Below are 17,576 nucleotides of genomic sequence, written 5' to 3' on the forward strand. Positions count from 1 at the left end.
TACTCTGTGATTCATCAGACATTTATTGAATATCTGGGAGATCTCTCCTCCTGTGAGAGATTTGGGAGCTGGTGCTGTGAGATTCTGAGGTGAATAAGACGTAGTCTCTGCACTCCTTTGGGGGCCAGACTCACTCTAGACAGGGAATCCGAATCCTGTTCTGCAGACCACTCAGCTCCAGCATTGATTTTGTGAACTTGATCTTTTTCCTTTTAATATTGGCTAATTTCATTCAAAACATGTTTGTGATGACCTACTATGTACGAAATAGCATGTTACGTGCTGGAGGCAAAATTAAATACAGATGGGGCTTCTAAGGAGCTGACGGTTGTGGCTAAAGAAATCACTAATAATGTGGCATAGACTTGGTATAATGCCTAAAGAGGAATGCTACATATGTTTTGAATAATAGTATTGTTATTGAAAGATCTGCAAACTTCTAAGACTATTTTTAATGTTTTTTAATGCTTATTTATTTTTGAGGGAGACAGAGACAGAAACAGAGTGTGAGCGGGGGTGGAGAGAGAGACACACACACAGAATCTGAAGCAGGCTCCAGGCAGCACAGAGCCCGATGAAGGGCTCGAACTCACGAACTACGAGATCGTGACCTGAGTCAAAGTCAGACATTTAACCGACTAAGCCACCCAGGTTCCCTAAGACTATTTTGATGGATGGAAATAAATCTACCTATTTTTGGGTATGTGATCTCTGGTCTGTTTCAGGAAAAAAAAAAAAAAAAAGGATGAAAACAGTGTATATAACATGGCAGAGAAGACCATGGTGTCTTGAGAGTGGTGTGCAAGTCCTACCCTTTCTGTGTGATTTTGGGAACTCTTTTCCCACTCTGGGCCTTAGTTTGCCCTGCTGTAAAATTAAGAAGTTTGACAGATTGGCCTGTAACGTCTGGGCCAGTCCAATGACAACTGTATAGAAATCACAAACTTGACTTCGTCAACTGCCCATCTGCAAGGTCAATTGTGAAAAAAACCTGGTCATGTTGATCTAAAATGACAGGGCCAGCTGTATTCAGGGCTTGGTAAAATGAACTGAGAAATGGAACTTAGAAATCAGAGGGACTTCCCAATGAGCTGGTGAAAATCCTTTCTTCTCCAGAGCCCAATTCCTAGCTTCCATTTCAGATATAAGAGTTTTAATGAAAAGAGTTTCCTGAAATGAACCTGTTTGTGATGGCAGATACTGTCGTTAGGGTCCAGGACATTCTAATCCCTTGACCTGAAGTTGTACTGAATGGAGGGATTAGGGTATTTGGTGTGAAAGGTGAGATGTTCTGAGGTTCAAGTTGCAAAGTGGTATCACTGGTTTGGCCCCTTGCTTATGAGACCTCTAGCAAGTTCTGTGCCAATGCAGGGGAGATTTTCTGCTTGTTTTGTCTGTGATAAGAACTGAACAATCACAGCAATATTTGCCACAAACAGAATAAGGAGAAAACAAAGTAGCTATTTGTTTGCCTAATATTTTCCCTTGAACCACAGTGGACTATTGCTGAAGGGATGGTATAGACAAATGGTATTATTTCTACCAGCTTTCCTGGAGGTAACTATGATCCTAAAAGATGAAGTGCCTTCTCTCTGGACTGTCTTACTTCTCCAACTATGGATTTTGAGTTAATCTTGCTAACTGTTATTACTAATTTCTCTTACAAATATACACGATTGGGTTGAAAATTTGTATTCCTTATATTTTTATTTCCGTAGTATATAAAAAAAATCCCAACTCTTTAAACCAGAACCAGTTTTGTGGACAATTATACATACAATGAATAGAAGAAAATATACAGTGTTCTTGTATATTGCGCTGAAGATTATCCAATCATATATTTGTATGAGACTTTGGTTGATGGTTGGTCTGGTGCATTATATTGATAGGGAGGACTTCTGACTATTTGGTTCTCAGACACACCAAGAAAATCCCTCCTTAGTTCCCTCGGTACAAGGGAAATAAATGATGAACTTTGCTCCTTCTGCCGAGAAACAGTGAGAGACCACTCCTTGAATTATCATAGGACTCCTATATTATCTTTTTTATTTATATTTTTTTCCAGCCAGTTTTTTTCTCATGTACCACAGGAAGACTTTGCACTATGCCAAGGTTTTAGTCGCTAGAGGGAGATGTAATCACAAACTCCCTTTAGCAAGTTGGAGGCCAGGGGACAGATGGAAAGGCGAACTAGCCAGGAAATGACATGGTCCTGTGTCCTGCCAGAAATCTCGGTGGTAAGAGAGCTCCAGTGGGTATCTTATGTTAAGCTCACTCTCTGGTATTCTGATGGCTACTTACCAGAAAACAGCTCATCCATCCAAGCCTGCAAGGACATCTCTACTGAAAAACTGGCAGTCTTAAGGGACCATGATTTCCATCTGTGTTTAAGTAAACACCTGTTAGTGTTAGATGTCATAGGTTGTTGAAAGACTCTGCTACTTAATAGGGTCATGAAACACAAATATTTTAAAGAATATTTGTGGGCCCCATACATATTTTTCTTTTTAAAGAATGAGAGAGTCTGATTATCGAGGAAGTAGGAAACCTATGGGTCATCTAGTCCCCTCTTGTCTATTTGCGCATGAAGAGACTGAGTCTTGGAAGAAATTTGTCCAAAGACAATACTTTGGTAGCTACTTCTGGAACTAGAACTTGAGTCTCCTGACCCACTAATTCAGTATTCACTTCACAATCTTCCACATTTCTTGAGCACCTACTATTTGCTGGGGCAATTAGTGGTACAAAGGTGAATGAGCTCTGTCCCTGACATAAAGAATCACATGATTTAGTGGAGGAGGCAGGAATATGAATAACAATTACTAGGAAGATTATGTAAGTTTCTACTGTGAAGGACACATAGAAGTTTGATAAAAGCAAGGGAGTTAATTGACATACTTGGCTTGGGTTGCATGTATCACAAATGTGTAACATAAAGGTAAATTTCCATGCAAGTTCCCTCTCCAAATGTTGCATCTCTGCATTCTCAAGCCTCAATCTTTCTGTGAATGACTATACTGTATATATAGTATATATATAAAATTAAGTGCTATTTAATGAAAAAGTATAAAACAATGTAAAATATAAATAATATATCAACTCACTTATATTAAAAAAGGGTGCTACATATATATAAAATAAAATGAAGTAAATTGAATAAATGTTACCAGTACTTGGTTTCTGAGGTCTAAATTCATGAATAATTTTTATATTTCTATCTCCCTTTTAAATAATGGCATTAAGTTTTAATTATCAATGTAACATATATTTTATTACACAAATTAAAATACAAAACTCAAAACTATGAAACTTTAGAAGAAAAACTAGAAAACTTTAGAATATGTTAATGATATTGGAATTAGGAAGCATGTCCTGTACAAGTCTCCAGAAGCACAAACCGTAAAAGGAAAATATTAATTTTAACTACATTAAAATTAAAAATTTCTTTATAATGGGATACTATATATTTAAGAGCAAGTTAAAGACTGGAAGAAGATTCTTACAACTCAAATAATAATGAATGATAAAAACTGTGTTCAGAATTCATAAAGAACTCCTAATTCCAATGAGAAAATGTCAAATAACTCAATAGAAATAGGAATAGATGTTTAATAAAGGAATTTCAAAGAAAGGGAAATCTAAGTGGCCCATAAGAATATATGAATATAAGAATACATTGTTATATATATAAGAAATATAAGAAACTTCTCTAGCAATCAGAGAAATGTTCATCAAAATCACAGTGAATTGCCATTTACACTCATCAGACTAGCACATTAAAAGCTTGAAAAATACCAAGATTGATGTGAATGTAGTGAAAGGAAGCCCATATACCGCTAGTGATAGGGGAAACTGGGAGAGTCACTAAGAAGCACAATTGGACAGTTTAGGTAAGTTTGAAAATGACATATCCCAGGCTAGGAAATCCATTTCTAGGTGTATTCCTTAGAAAACTCTCACATATTTACAGAAAAATAGACATTCAAGGATGATCATTATGATAAGAGCCACCTGGGTGGCTCAGTAAGTTGAGCATCTGACTCTTAATTTCAGCTCAGTCAAGATCCTAGGGTTATGGGATTTAGCCCCACATCATTAGCCTCTGTGCTGAGCTTGGAGCTTCCTTAAGAGTCTTTCTCTCTCTCTCTCTCACTCTCTCTTCCCCTCTGCTCCACCCTACTCATGCGTGTGGACACTCTCATTAGGCTCTCCCTCTCTGGCTGTCTCTCTCTCAAAAAAAATTATTATTATAGAACATATAAAACTAAAGTTGGGATAATTTAAATGCCCATCAATAGGAGAATGCATATATAAACAGAGAAATTTGAGGCAGTAGTTAACATAAATGTACTTAATCTTTTTGTATCAATATGGATGAATATCAGAAATAAGGTATTTATAGATAATATGACATCAGAGATTTTCTTCAAAATTATCTGTGAAGCACAGAAGTGTGTAGGGATATAGATAGAATGAAATTGGCTTTTAAACTGGTAATTTTTGAAGCTGGGAAATGCATACATAGGGGTTTATTATACTTGTCACTCTACTTTCCCAAAATAAAAAGCAGAAAAAAAAACTGAATTTAAAAAAAGTCAAAGTAGAAAAAAAAAGCAAACAGTAGAATACAGCTTATGCTCCTCTTCACCATTCCAGTTAACCCTGTTCCCAATATTCCTTGGTCCTGTATACATTTGTATCTATAGAAATGGAAACGTGTGCTTTCTATAGATGCTATCACACTGAACCTCTTCTGCAGCTTCCCTCCCCCCACCAACAGCATTGGTTAGAAATCCACCAATGTCAGAACAATTCCCTCGATATCATTATTTAAAAACTACATTGGGGGCACTGGGGTGGCTCAGTTGGTTGAACGGATGACTTGGGCTCAGGACATGATGTTGCAGTTTGTGAGTTCCATTCAGGCATTGGGCTCACTGCTGTCAGTGTGGAACCTGGTTGAGATCCTCTGTACCCCCCTCTCTCTGCACCCGCCTCTCATGCTTGCTCTTCCAAAAAAAAAAAAAAGCATTAATAAATAAATGCTACATTAAACTCTACACAAGGATATATAATATTCTCTTATTGATTCATTGATGTTTTTTAATCCAATTAAAAACTTTATGAAGAAAAGAAAACCTAATGAACATACTGCAGTTAACATCCTTGTGTAAATGTTATGGCTATATTTCTAACGATTTTTAAATTTTAAAATTTTTCTGCCAATAATTATATTTATAATTTTTTAAAGATTACATGCACATCATGAAAAATAAAATACAGAAGGTCCTCCAAAGAAATCATAAGTCTTTTCTGGCTTATCCTTTCACACTAACCAGGACATTGAACCATTTATGGGTTTAGTTCCTCTGCTGGTTACTTCAAAAACCCAAACTAATATGTTCATATCCCTAATATTTTTATTTTTAAATGTTATATGACAACTATTGACTATTTTTATAAGAATAGAAATTAACATTATTACACTATTTCCCATTTCTTCCTAATATTTAAATAGTCTTATTATTATTTTTAGTTCTTCAACTGATAATATTTCACTTTAAATGTTAATTATACCACTTAAGATCATATAAATATAATACTTATACCTCTGGTTATTGCTTTACCTACTTCAGACAGCATCCCTGTCCTTATTTTCACAGTTTCCCCCATCCAACTCCAATGTCTGTCAGCCATACCTCTTCTCTTCACATGCAGGTTCAAGGATGACATTTGTGTTCTTTTCTGAAGCTAATGATACTGATGTGTATACTTTGTATATAAGTTGACTCTACAAGTTGAATACCAATAAGCAGATGCCATTATTATGATCCTATAAATCTTGTTCATTTCAGGACTAAATATGCTAGCGCTTCAGGCCTAATTTCCTTTTCTAAAAATCTAATAAAATGACCGCTTTGTGTTACTTGGTGGAGAATGTTCCCAGAATCTGTTAACTGGATTCACTTTTCTTATATTCCATCAATTGCTCAATATTATACTCCATTTTAGCTTACTTATATTTATACCACGACTCTGTATAATTTCTTTTTTATATAAACATTCTTTTCTTTTTGAAAATCAAAAAGCATAGCTTTACCATATCCTCACATTTTTGGGCTCTTGATCACATAGTTATAAGAAATTCCCATTTTCTTCTTTTTCTTCTTCTTTTTTTCCCCTTGAAATTCTCTCTCCCAAAGTTTCTGATGCCCAGCTATACTCAGGAGTGCTTTCTCTATGTCTTCTTGTAAGGTGTCATCCTGAGCTTCCCTGTACTCCTGGATTCAAATGTCTCTTTCTTGGGTTCCATATTTTTTTCTTTGTTATTTTTCTGGTTTCTGACTCTTGATGTTGGCTCAGGTCATGGTCTCACATTTCGTGAGTTCGAGTCCCACCCACATCGGGCTCCGCACTGACAGTGTGGAGCCTACTTGGAATTTTCTTTCTCCCTCTTTCTCTCAAAATACATTAATAAGCCTTAAAAAAATGTCTGGTGTATAGTAGGTCGTTAAAGATGTTGAATGAAAAAATGAGTTCATTTATTCAAGAAGTATGCTTACTATGTGTCAGGCATAGCTTTTACATTTGAATAAAATACACGAGTGTCCAAGAGGGGAGGTGACGTGTCCAAGGTAAATGGGTAGCAAATGTAGTGTGGGAAAGGCTTGATGTCTAGACTCGGTAAAGTTACATTTTGAAACTGGCTCTGTCACTTACTGTCTACACCTCAGACCTATCTTATATTGAATGGGATTTATAATATTCACTTCACAGATGTGTAATAAGACAATATGTCCTAAGCATTTTGGAAATAAGAAAATGCTAGTCAAAGTAGACATTTTAATATACGTAGATTAAAATAAAGTAAACCCAATTGCCCTCATTTAGTCTCTTCAATTTTTTTTCAGAAAAACGTTAGTAAACACCTTTAGAACATATTATAATTTATTTGTAACAAACTGGAAGTCAATTTTCAAGTTTTCTAACACTGTCTAGAATAGTAAGTCTAAAAAATTCCAATTTTATATTTTAAGGAAAGTGTTGACAAATAATGACTTCATATCATGGTAAAAGCAGGTTCTGTTATTTTAGCTGCTATCAGATCTGTCATGCATCTGGCTCCTAGCAGCCCCTCCTCATGTCTTAGAATGTACTTCACAATTTTCCATGACCCCAGAGAACTATGGCCTTTGACAACTTCCCTCTCACAAAGGGTTGGGAAGCAAAGTGATCCATAGCCCCTTCTGGCTCAGAATGTGCAATGTCGACAAATTCTCATTCACTTCTCGTGAATTCATTATTCCCAGGCAGGTCATTCCTGAGCCACTCCAAGTCTTCCTTTGCTTAGACAAGTCATTTCACTCTTTGTAAGGCACGTTTCTTTCTTGCATATTTATTAGTGGCCTGAAACATAAGTTATGCTGTATCAAAATTATTTAACAAGTATTTGTGTTCAAGGGCTGAAATAAACATTTATGCAATGCTTTAGCAAACAGTATCTCAGTGAGCCCTCAGAAAAGTCCCGAATTTATGATTCTGATAGGTGGAAGTTACTGGCATTTCATAGTGGAAACCGATGCCAATATCTCATGAGTTATAAGTCATAAAACCAAAATTTTAACTTGTCTTGAGGGCAATCCCAATATCTGTTTACTATACCACGATTGATTCCCAGATAGTTGCTGCGGGTGAAGCCAAGGTAGTGACACAGATCCCACACTCAAGATGTTTGCAGTCTCTAGGTGAAAAGATCTTCACCAAAACTATGCTCTACTATAAAGTGGAAACCAAATGCTCTAGGAAGACAAGTACAATAAAAAATATGAAAAGCAATCACAGGAAGGAGGAAAAATAGCAGTGAGATCAGGAGAGAGTCCATGATGTAGCAGCAAATGTTTGCTTTGGGCTTTAAAGGCAAGATTGATTCTTTTTTTTTATTGTTATGCATTTTGTCCCATTTTATTTTTTTACATTTTATTGTATTTTTACTTGAAATATTAGACATACAGAGACTGTATACATCATATGTATAAGGCGTAAAGAGTAATAATACAATTATTACTCATATATCCATTACATTCTCAACACCTCTGCAATTCTCCTAGTGCTTCTCCTCTATTAAATAATCTCATTCTCCCACTCCCGGAGGTAACCACTCTCCTGAATGTTGTCCCTTATTCTCTTGCTTCTTGTAGTTTCCACAGACATTTGTGTCCTTAATTATGTATTGTTTGGTTTTGACTCTTTGGATCTGTTTATAAATGAAACTATATTACACATGGTCTTCGGTGACTTGACCTTATATGTTTGAAATTCACTAATATCGATCCTAGCAGTTGTAGTTCATGCACATGTACATTTCTGTTGTTTCTGGTTTATTCATTTTTATTACATACAATGCTACTATGAACATGCTTATTATAGGAACCCCTAGTTACATACATGCAATCCTCACATGTATTCAAAAATTTTGTTTAGGTGTGGAAATGTTGGGTCCTTAAATAAGTAACCACATCTTTCATTGTAACAACTCATCAAACTGCTTTTCCCAAGTGGATGTGCCAGTTTCTTCTCCTACCAGCTGTGTGAGATAATTCCCATTATTTCACATCCTTGAAGGCAGAAGTAATTTTATTCATTTATGTGTCCTTATCCCACAGCACAATATTTGCCACATGGAGGGTACGTGTTGGTCAGATGAGTGAATAATGACATTTGATGCTTAGCATTGCTAGAAAAAGAGGATGCAGGTTCTTTTAGGGACTGTTACAGAACACACACATTTTTCTTTCCTTCCAATGACAGGAGGCAAATGACCTTGTTGATGAAGAATACATCTGTAGGGAAGATTGTATTTTTTGCACCTAACATAATAAATGCAACAGGGCACCTGGGTGGCTCAGTTGGCTGAGCATTCAACTCTTGGTTTCTGCTCAGGAAATGATCATGTGGTTGGTGAGTTTGAGCCCCGCATAGGGTCCTGACTGTCAGCACAGAGCCTGCTGGTTGGGATTCTCTTTCTCTTCCTCTCTCTGCGCCCCATCCCTGTTCATGCTCTCTCTCATTCTCTCTCTCAAAAAAAAAAAAAGTGCTGAGTCAATTTCCAGCTGACTCTTGCTAACATTAATCTTTTCTTTCCTTTGGGTTTGGACAACTCTCTTTTATCATTTTTCGTACATAAGGAATGCCTGTTTATGAGAGATGAATAAGGAATTGCAGTTAAGGATAATATTTTAAAATTGTCATCTGAAATTGCACCATTATGAAATAACCACTATTACCATTGTATGGATGCACCATAATCTATTTAATGGTTACTGAGGCCATTTTGATGTTAGTTACTTCAAGGCTGGTGGAAGTAGCTTTTGAGAGTATGCTTATTCACACAAAATGCATTTGGAATGGCACAATTTTTTGGTTTTAAAAGTAATCAGACATTCCAGGCTGCAGTGTGGATGTTCTCAACATTTGGGCAAGGAGAGAACTTACACTTAAATAACTCCTCATTATCCATAAGAGCAAACAGAGCCAGGGATATTAATCCTGATTCTGAAGATAGTACTCCCTTGCTCTGAAATTTGGGTTCACTCCTAAGGAGTTACAAGGTCAAAGCCCTCATTGGGCATGCATGAACTTCTCAGTACAGTGCTCTTTCCAGTACACTGGATTCAGAGTCAATAAAAAAAAATACTTATCACCCCCTATGGGCCAAGCTCTCTCAGAGACTTTTTTGTATAAGTGTAATGACAACACTAATATAGCTGTTTATTGCTACCATCAAACACTACCTGTTTCTGCAAATAAGGGAACTGAGGCTGAACATTCACTGATTTTTGCTGAGGTCTCAAAACAAATCACCGAAATAAGTGCTCGATAAGCCAACTGCCCTGACCCCTGGGACACTACACTGAGATAATTCTATTCTAGAAAATATCAATCACCTAACACATTCTAATTTCATTGAATCAAGGACGAATGACACCTAGATCTTCCACCTGGCATTATAGTCACCCTTTAGGCCCGCCTCTCCCTTTCTGTTGCTTATGGATAGCTTTGATTTCTAACCTTCCATGTATCTATTGCCTGACATGTGGCCCTGGCACAGAAGACAAAGGAGGATTTAGCAGAGGTGGGTAGGCAGCGTGGGGTGGGGCTGGGCGAATAAAAACTAGATGATACTGGGTGCTGTTTTTGCTCTGATATTATTGTCTAGTTAAGATCCAAGATGCTGTCCCTCTCCTGTTGCTGTGTACTCTCTGCTTTGAAACTCAGAAGTGTTTATCACGACAAGCTGTGAGCAGATGGAAGGGAGAGAGGAGGGAAATTTGACCCAAGAAGATGTCACTTAAACAGCTGAGGCTAGTATTTCACCAGATGTCCAAGCATTTAACCCATTAAGGGCTTTATGAAGATCGGTAGCAGTGCTTTCGCTTGCTGAAATATTCATTACCTTTATTATCTATTCATTTAAGGGCAGGAAGCATTTGCCTATTATAAAGCACATTTTGTATTTAAGTGCATTTGTATTCAGCATCCTCTTTGATGGCTCATCACTCCAGGGAGATAATCATGATAAGTAGCCTCGCTCTGGTTTACAGATGAGGCCTCTGAGACCCAACATTTCCAAAGTCACGTGAAAAGCCAGAGGAAGGGCTCAGACCACTAGAGGAGTCGGAAGGTGGGGATAAACTTCAGTGATGCCCTAGTTCGAAATCCATATCCAACAGATGGGAGACTGAGGTCTAAAGTGCGATGGATTTGCTGACACTCTGCTGGTGGATCGCGCATTCATATGAGACTGGAACACAGGTCCCCTTCTTTCAGCCCCAGGGTTTTCTCTACCCATCTTGCAGTTCCTGCCTATTCACTGTCCCAACACGCTTACCTCTCTAGCTGGCAAAGAAGCAGTCCGATGTGTTGGCTGAAGATGAAGGGGGAAAGGGACTGCCATGTTCTACCCAGTCATCCTGTACAATTGTATCAAGCTTCAAAAGCCCTCTGACTCTTAATAAGTAAATGGGTTACCTGAAAAGATTGAAATCAAACATTCCTAGTAATTTTAAGAATTGCTTAGCTTTCTGGGTTAAAGAAAAAATAATCTCTTTGATATAATCACTCTCCTAACATTGAAGTGAATGGAAAGAGAGAAAGAAAAGAAATCTCATTTTCAATTCTCCCTGAGGGAGAATAGAGAGTTGAGAAAAATGATGTGGAGTGAAGGAAAGAATTATGGATCAGTAGTCAAGTAACCAGGATCTGAATTTCAGATATGTGTTCTTCTGAACATTACTTCGATTCTCTGAGTTTACATTTCGTCTTATGGAAAATGAGAATCAGGATCAATCTGATCAGCTTCCTGGGACTATGGTGAGAATCTGTGGCTAATCACTGCGACCGCTTTGTGTATATTTAAAATTATGCTCTACTAATAAATAGTACTAAAAATAACATTAATGGGCGTCTTCTTTGGTATGGGGATTGAGGCAAAAGAGGCGAGACCAGTGAGAGGGCTTAGCAGCTCAGAGAACAGACTGGGGAGTCGCATTGTCTGGGCTTGAATTGTGGTTTCATCAATTACTACCTGCGTAACCTTGGGCAAGCTACTTAAGCTCATCAGTAAAATATGGGTAATAACTGAATATTCCGTTCTGTTCTCGTTTGTTATGAGGATTAAACATTTCATTGTTGTGAATTAATGGCTGTAGTTCTTAAATCAATGCTTTTTGCATACTAAGTGCTGTATAAGTGCTTGTTAAATAAATCAAGTTTTGAAAGATATCGGTTACTTCTTGGCAAATGTATGCTCAAGGCAAGAAAAGTGTTTTCTCGAGGCTCTATTTTAGCTGTGTTCCTATCATAATTTCTAGCCACAGGTCTTTACTTACATAAGTAACATCTCACCTCCAGAGACATTAAGTGGATTCATACCCGAATTCTCTGGAAAGCTGCAACCAGATAACACTTCTGTTAGTTCTCTCGAGGGGTTGGGGTGATAGATGCTTCCAGATCTGTGGTGACAAGATGTCTTTGAGAGGGTCTTACTGGATCACAGTATGGGTTCCATGCCACTGTGGACATCGCCTACTGATCACAGCACTGCTGTCCTGAACTTTCAGGAAAAAGGAGGGTATACCCTAGGAAGTCTGAGTCTCCTTCAGTTTAATCCTCATAGCTGACCCTATGGACCAAAACAGACAATATCTGCTCTGAGGTGAAACCTTTCGTTGCTGTTCCTGAGACCTCTGGCCATGTTTATGCTTTACTGAACTACTGGTCTCCTGACGTTGGTCTAAGAATTTACCAGGTGCTAAATCATTTTCAGCTCTTAACTCTAGAAAGTAAGCACTGTTATAGAATTCATTTTACAGGTGAGGAAACTGAGGCACAAAGTGTTAGATAACTTGTTTAAGGCCATGCACCAGTAATAGAAATATAAGTTCTGAACCTAGAGAATCTGGCGAGTGCTGGGAGTAGCATAGATTAATTCTTCCTCCATCCATTCCCTGGTTCTTAGCCATATGACTCCAGCTAAATGCAAAAGGGACAGTCACTTCCCAGTAATAACCACCCCTGCGGAAAGGGAACATGAATATTGAGTGCAAGGCTAGGTTTCTCTTCAAAACTCCACATTTATTACAAAATTACATTTAAAATTCTAAAATTGTGAATCATTAGATCAACAAATGTTAAGAAGTATGAATGGATCTTTTTATACATGGTTGAAGTTTACTTCCCAAGGAGTTTAAACAGTAATTGATGACAGTGCCTATTGCCCTGCACACTGGATGGCATTATCTATTATCATTCTAATTTTTTAAATGTGTATTTGTTTTTGAGAGACAGAGAGAATGAGTGGGGAAGAGACAAAGAGAGAGGGAGACAAAGGATCTCAAGTAGGCTCTGTGTTGACAGCAGAGACCCCAATATGGGGCTCAAACTCATGAAACATGAGATCATGACCTGGGCCGAACTCAGGCGCTTACCCAAGTGAGCCACCCAGGTGCCCCCATTCAAATGTTTTTTAATTTGGTAGTTGAAAATTGTATCTCATGATTTTAATTTGCCTTCTTTGATTACTAATGAGGTGAACATATTTCCATCTTTGTGAGCTAACTTTTATTGTAAGTTTATTTTCCTCTCTGTTTTAGAACTTTATTATTTTCATAGGTCCTTTTCAGCAAATATTTGTTTTTATCAAAGTTTCAGAATCTGTTTCTGCCAGATTATTTTATTCTTTTTGGCTAGTGTCATTTTTTTAATTGTAATCACATAAGTATGATCCATCAAAAAAGATGAGTAATGTCTACCATCTATTATCTATCTCTATGTATATTCATGAAAGCACGTCTTTTATCACTGATAATTTTGGAACATGCTCTCCTGTCCATACACTTGACCATGATTACATTTCTTATAACTTTTTTAATGGTTTGAGTATAGAAGTGAAGAATTTACAGGCTCAGATAAGGATCTAAATTATTTTTATCCAAATTATAACCATTAACCCCTACTCTATGTATTGATTGATATCTCTTCTGCATTTGATTTTCAGTGCCTCTCTTTCTGTTTACAATGGGGTCTATATCTGGGCCACCTATTATATTTTACTGAAGTATTTATTCATATGCTAATATCTCATTGTGCCTTTATAACCTATTCCAATAATTGACAGGGATTTTTCCTTGTTGGTCTAATTATTCATAATTTTAGAAATTAACTGAATTTTTTTTCTTCTAAACAAGCTTTAGGAAAGATTTGGCTCAAATAAGATATAGAGTTTGGTTTACTATAGCAATAAACAAATGTATGCCATATAAGTATATGTGATAGAGTGTAAGTTAGTTCTAAAATAGGTTAAGTTCTAGTTAGATACAAAGAGTAAATGTGTCTCTTGCTCCTTTAAGACTTACCATGAGTTTTCCAGGCAAAACAGGACAGAGTTGCAATGAGACTTTAACATAACATGTAAGTCTACAATACAGTAAGATATCAAAACTAATTACACAATGAAATTAATTAGGCAGCATTATTAGAGATGTATGCAGCTTTGAATGCAAGAAATGAAGTGCCTTATGAAGTCTCCAATAATAATTTATAACAGTAATAATAATAACAATCAATTTTAAAGGAGAAACTGTATTATATTAAACAAATATAAAATAATAACATATAGAAATGTTATAAACTGTCTTCTCATTAAATTTTGGTAAAAGAGAAAGAAATGGTTTATAAAATTGAAATCCTATGTAACAGTGTTTGTGATGTAGCCAGAGGCAGAGAGACACACCACGTGTTCTGTGTGTATGCGTTGGGGGCTGGATGTGGGTGTATACGTGTGAAAGTCTGCCAAGTCCTCAGAACAGGCATCCTTTTTCTCTTTTGTGACAGAATACTTTCATAACTCCTAATTTATCATTCTACTTGGAAGTCCTTAAAATGAAGAGAAATCTCTCTAGTTAATATGTGGGCAATCTCAAAATAAATAAACGTTAAAAAAATTTTAAATATATATGTGGGCAAAAAAAATAGTGTGATTTAGGGCGCCTGGGTGGCTCAGTCGGTTAAGTGACCAACTTCAGCTCAGGTCATGTTCTTGTGGTTCATGGGTTTGAGCCCCACATCGGGCTCTGTGTTGACAGCTCAGAGCCTTGAGCCCGATTTGGATTCTGTGTCTCCCTCTCTCTCTGCCCCTCCCCCGCTCATGTTCTGTCTCTGTCTCTCAGAAAATGAATAACTATTAGGAAAATAACCCTAATTAACCTCATGACTTTGTACATGGTTAATTTTAAGTCCCTAATGTAACTCTGATGCATGCTAAAGTTTGAGAATTGCCTGGCCTCCTGGCCTAGAGAAATGTGGCGGCTGAGAGATCTCAGTGTGTGGCAGACAGGAAGTCTATCCTGCGGTCCTTAGGGGAGGTCGTGTTTAACCTCCCAGCCCTCAGGCCCCCTGAGACCTCCGCAGACTGATTCCCCTTTACAGACTGACACTGGGGACCTGAATGCTATGCATGCTCTTAGAATTCCCAACTCCTAGCAAACAATCACACCATGCTAATCCCTTTGCTTAATACGAGAGCTGTTTTTCCAGGCATTCAGGCAAGAGATAAAGCTTCCTGCCAGGGGCCAGGGGCTACTGTTTGCAGAAGGTCTGGGGGTGCGCAAGGCAGCAATTCTGGACCTTTTGCCTGCCTTTCACATGGTTCTACCACCACAGACAAGTAAAGGGATCAGGCCCCTTCCCTACTTTTTTTCTGATTTTTTTCTTCTCAGGTTAATAATGTTTTGATAGTCTGAAACTGATATCCTACCCCCAGCTCCACTGCTGGGGCAATCTAAGGACACCAGCATGCAAAGGAAAGGGAGACTTTTTTTTTTTTTTTTAAGTTTATTTATTTATTTTGAGAGAGAGACAGCAGGGGTGGGGGGCAGGGGGGAGAGAGAGAGATAGAGAGAGAGAGGGAGAGAATGCTAAGCAGGGTCCACACTATCAGCATGGAGCCTGATTTGGGGCTGGAACAACAAACCATGAGATCATAACCTGAGCTGAGATCCCAAGTAGATGCTTACCTGCCTGAGCCACCCAGGTGTCCCGGAAAGGGAGCTTCTAACCTACCTCTAATCTGTTTAAGGTCAGTGTGAAGAACGGTGTTCTGAGGCCTGATGCTCATCTTATTCTGTCCTTGTTTCCTGGCTAGGATGACTTGGTTTCAGGAGGTGGTTGTCCACAGTGGCTGTACATTAGAATCATTTGAGGAGCTTTTAAGACGTACTAATGTCTGGTTCACTAAATTAGAATCTCCGAGTGTGAGATCCCGTCAGAGGTCTTTTTGAAAACTTCTCCAAGTGACTGTAATGTCTGGCTTGGGCTGAGAACCATTTATTAAAAGAACACAGTAATAACGTGTCATGAGACATCTTATGTCCCCAGTTCATGGATTGGCAAACCAAGACCCAGTGAGGTTCCGTTGCCTCAGGTCACTAGCCGTTGGGCAGGGTTGGAATTCAAATTCCCTCTGACTAAAATTCCACGTTTCTTGCAATTCACAGAAAAGGTTTACAGACTAATGAAACCACAGCCCTGTGAATTAAGCCAGATACAGGGAGGGATTGGTTGCCAAAAAGTACTGCATGAGCTCTGAGAACAGAGCGATTCATGAAAAATATCAAAAGTCCAAAAGGAAGCTGGCACATCAGAGAATATATTCAGTAGAAGAAGGTTTCTAATGCATCTGGGCTTTAAATCCAAAATCTCAAAGGAAATGAAAAAGTGTTACCCATGTGCTAATGTTCCTTAATGGTGCCGAAAATGGTGTCCCTTTTAACTGAGGGCCAGTTAGGAAGTACATGTCTGTGATCTCATTAATTAATTTTTTATTTGCTGAAAGGAATCTCTGGGCAAAGTCCTTGCCCTTGATTTCACTAATTTGTGATTTTTTTGCAGAAGTAAAACCCAGTGTTCTACCTCAGGTGTATTTTGTAGCTTTCCATGTCCTCTTAATGGAAATTCTGGTTCCTGAGACAAGTCATTATTGAAATAATTATACCCTCTGCCTCTGTAATCAGCGCTTGGTTTTCCAAAAATCTTCCCCCCCCACACCGCTCCAAAAAACACTCTCACATTCTCAAAGTAACGATTCTCTCCCTCCCTCCCTCTCTCTCTCTCTCTCTCTCTCTCTCACACACACACACACACACACACACACACACACACAGTTGGTTCTGAAGTCAGAAGTATTACACTGGAATTTCTCCAGAAGTCTGTAAATCTTTTGAAGACATGGGTTTGTTGTCAAAAGGAGGGTGTCTCTTTTCTGAATGGGGGCGGATAAGGTATGCAAGAATGAGCCTTCTCTGTTCAATTTGCTCAGTGCACAAGGAATCTCCTCATTCCTCATTCTCCTGATTAACATCCTTTGATGACTTCCTATTGCCCCCAGGCATCCTTACATTAAAGGCTTCTGCTTTGTCCCCCTTCTGCCTCTGCAGCCTACCCTTCTGGCACATTCCTTTCCCTCTCAAACTCCATTTCACTGGCTGAAATCTGGACACCTTCTTTGTGTAAGTTTCTCTTTGGCCTGAATGACTTTCACCTTCACATTTGCATGATTAACCGCTCAGTTTCCTACAAAATCCGATTCAGTCATTATCTCTTCCTGGAAGTCTTTCCTGCCTTTTCTAATTCTCTTTTAATCCCTACCTTCCTTCCTCCTCCCTCCCCCCTCCCCCACCCCCACACAAACCTACTAAATAAAATGACAAAAAAATCCAAAAAAAAAAAAAAAACCAGACAAACAAACAAAACACCTTATCTATTTGGCTTAGGAGACTCTTCTCTGTGCTTTCATAATACACTGTACTACTATTATTATTAATATTTATCTTTCCTGTTTCTCTCAATCATTGTAAAGTGTGAGAGATGGTACCTTCTTCGTTTACCATTTCCTTCAAGTAGCATCTTGTCTGACACTAACTCTAGTCTTACAAAGACTAACATTGCAGAAGCATGAAGCACATATTCCCTACATGTATCACTGGGAAAGTTCATAAGCCAGAACACTCTTAACTTCCATT

This window comes from Hyaena hyaena, unplaced genomic scaffold (genome assembly GCF_003009895.1).
Source record: "Hyaena hyaena isolate Hyena2069 unplaced genomic scaffold, ASM300989v1 scaffold_84, whole genome shotgun sequence".
Classification (NCBI taxonomy): Eukaryota; Metazoa; Chordata; class Mammalia; order Carnivora; family Hyaenidae; genus Hyaena; species Hyaena hyaena.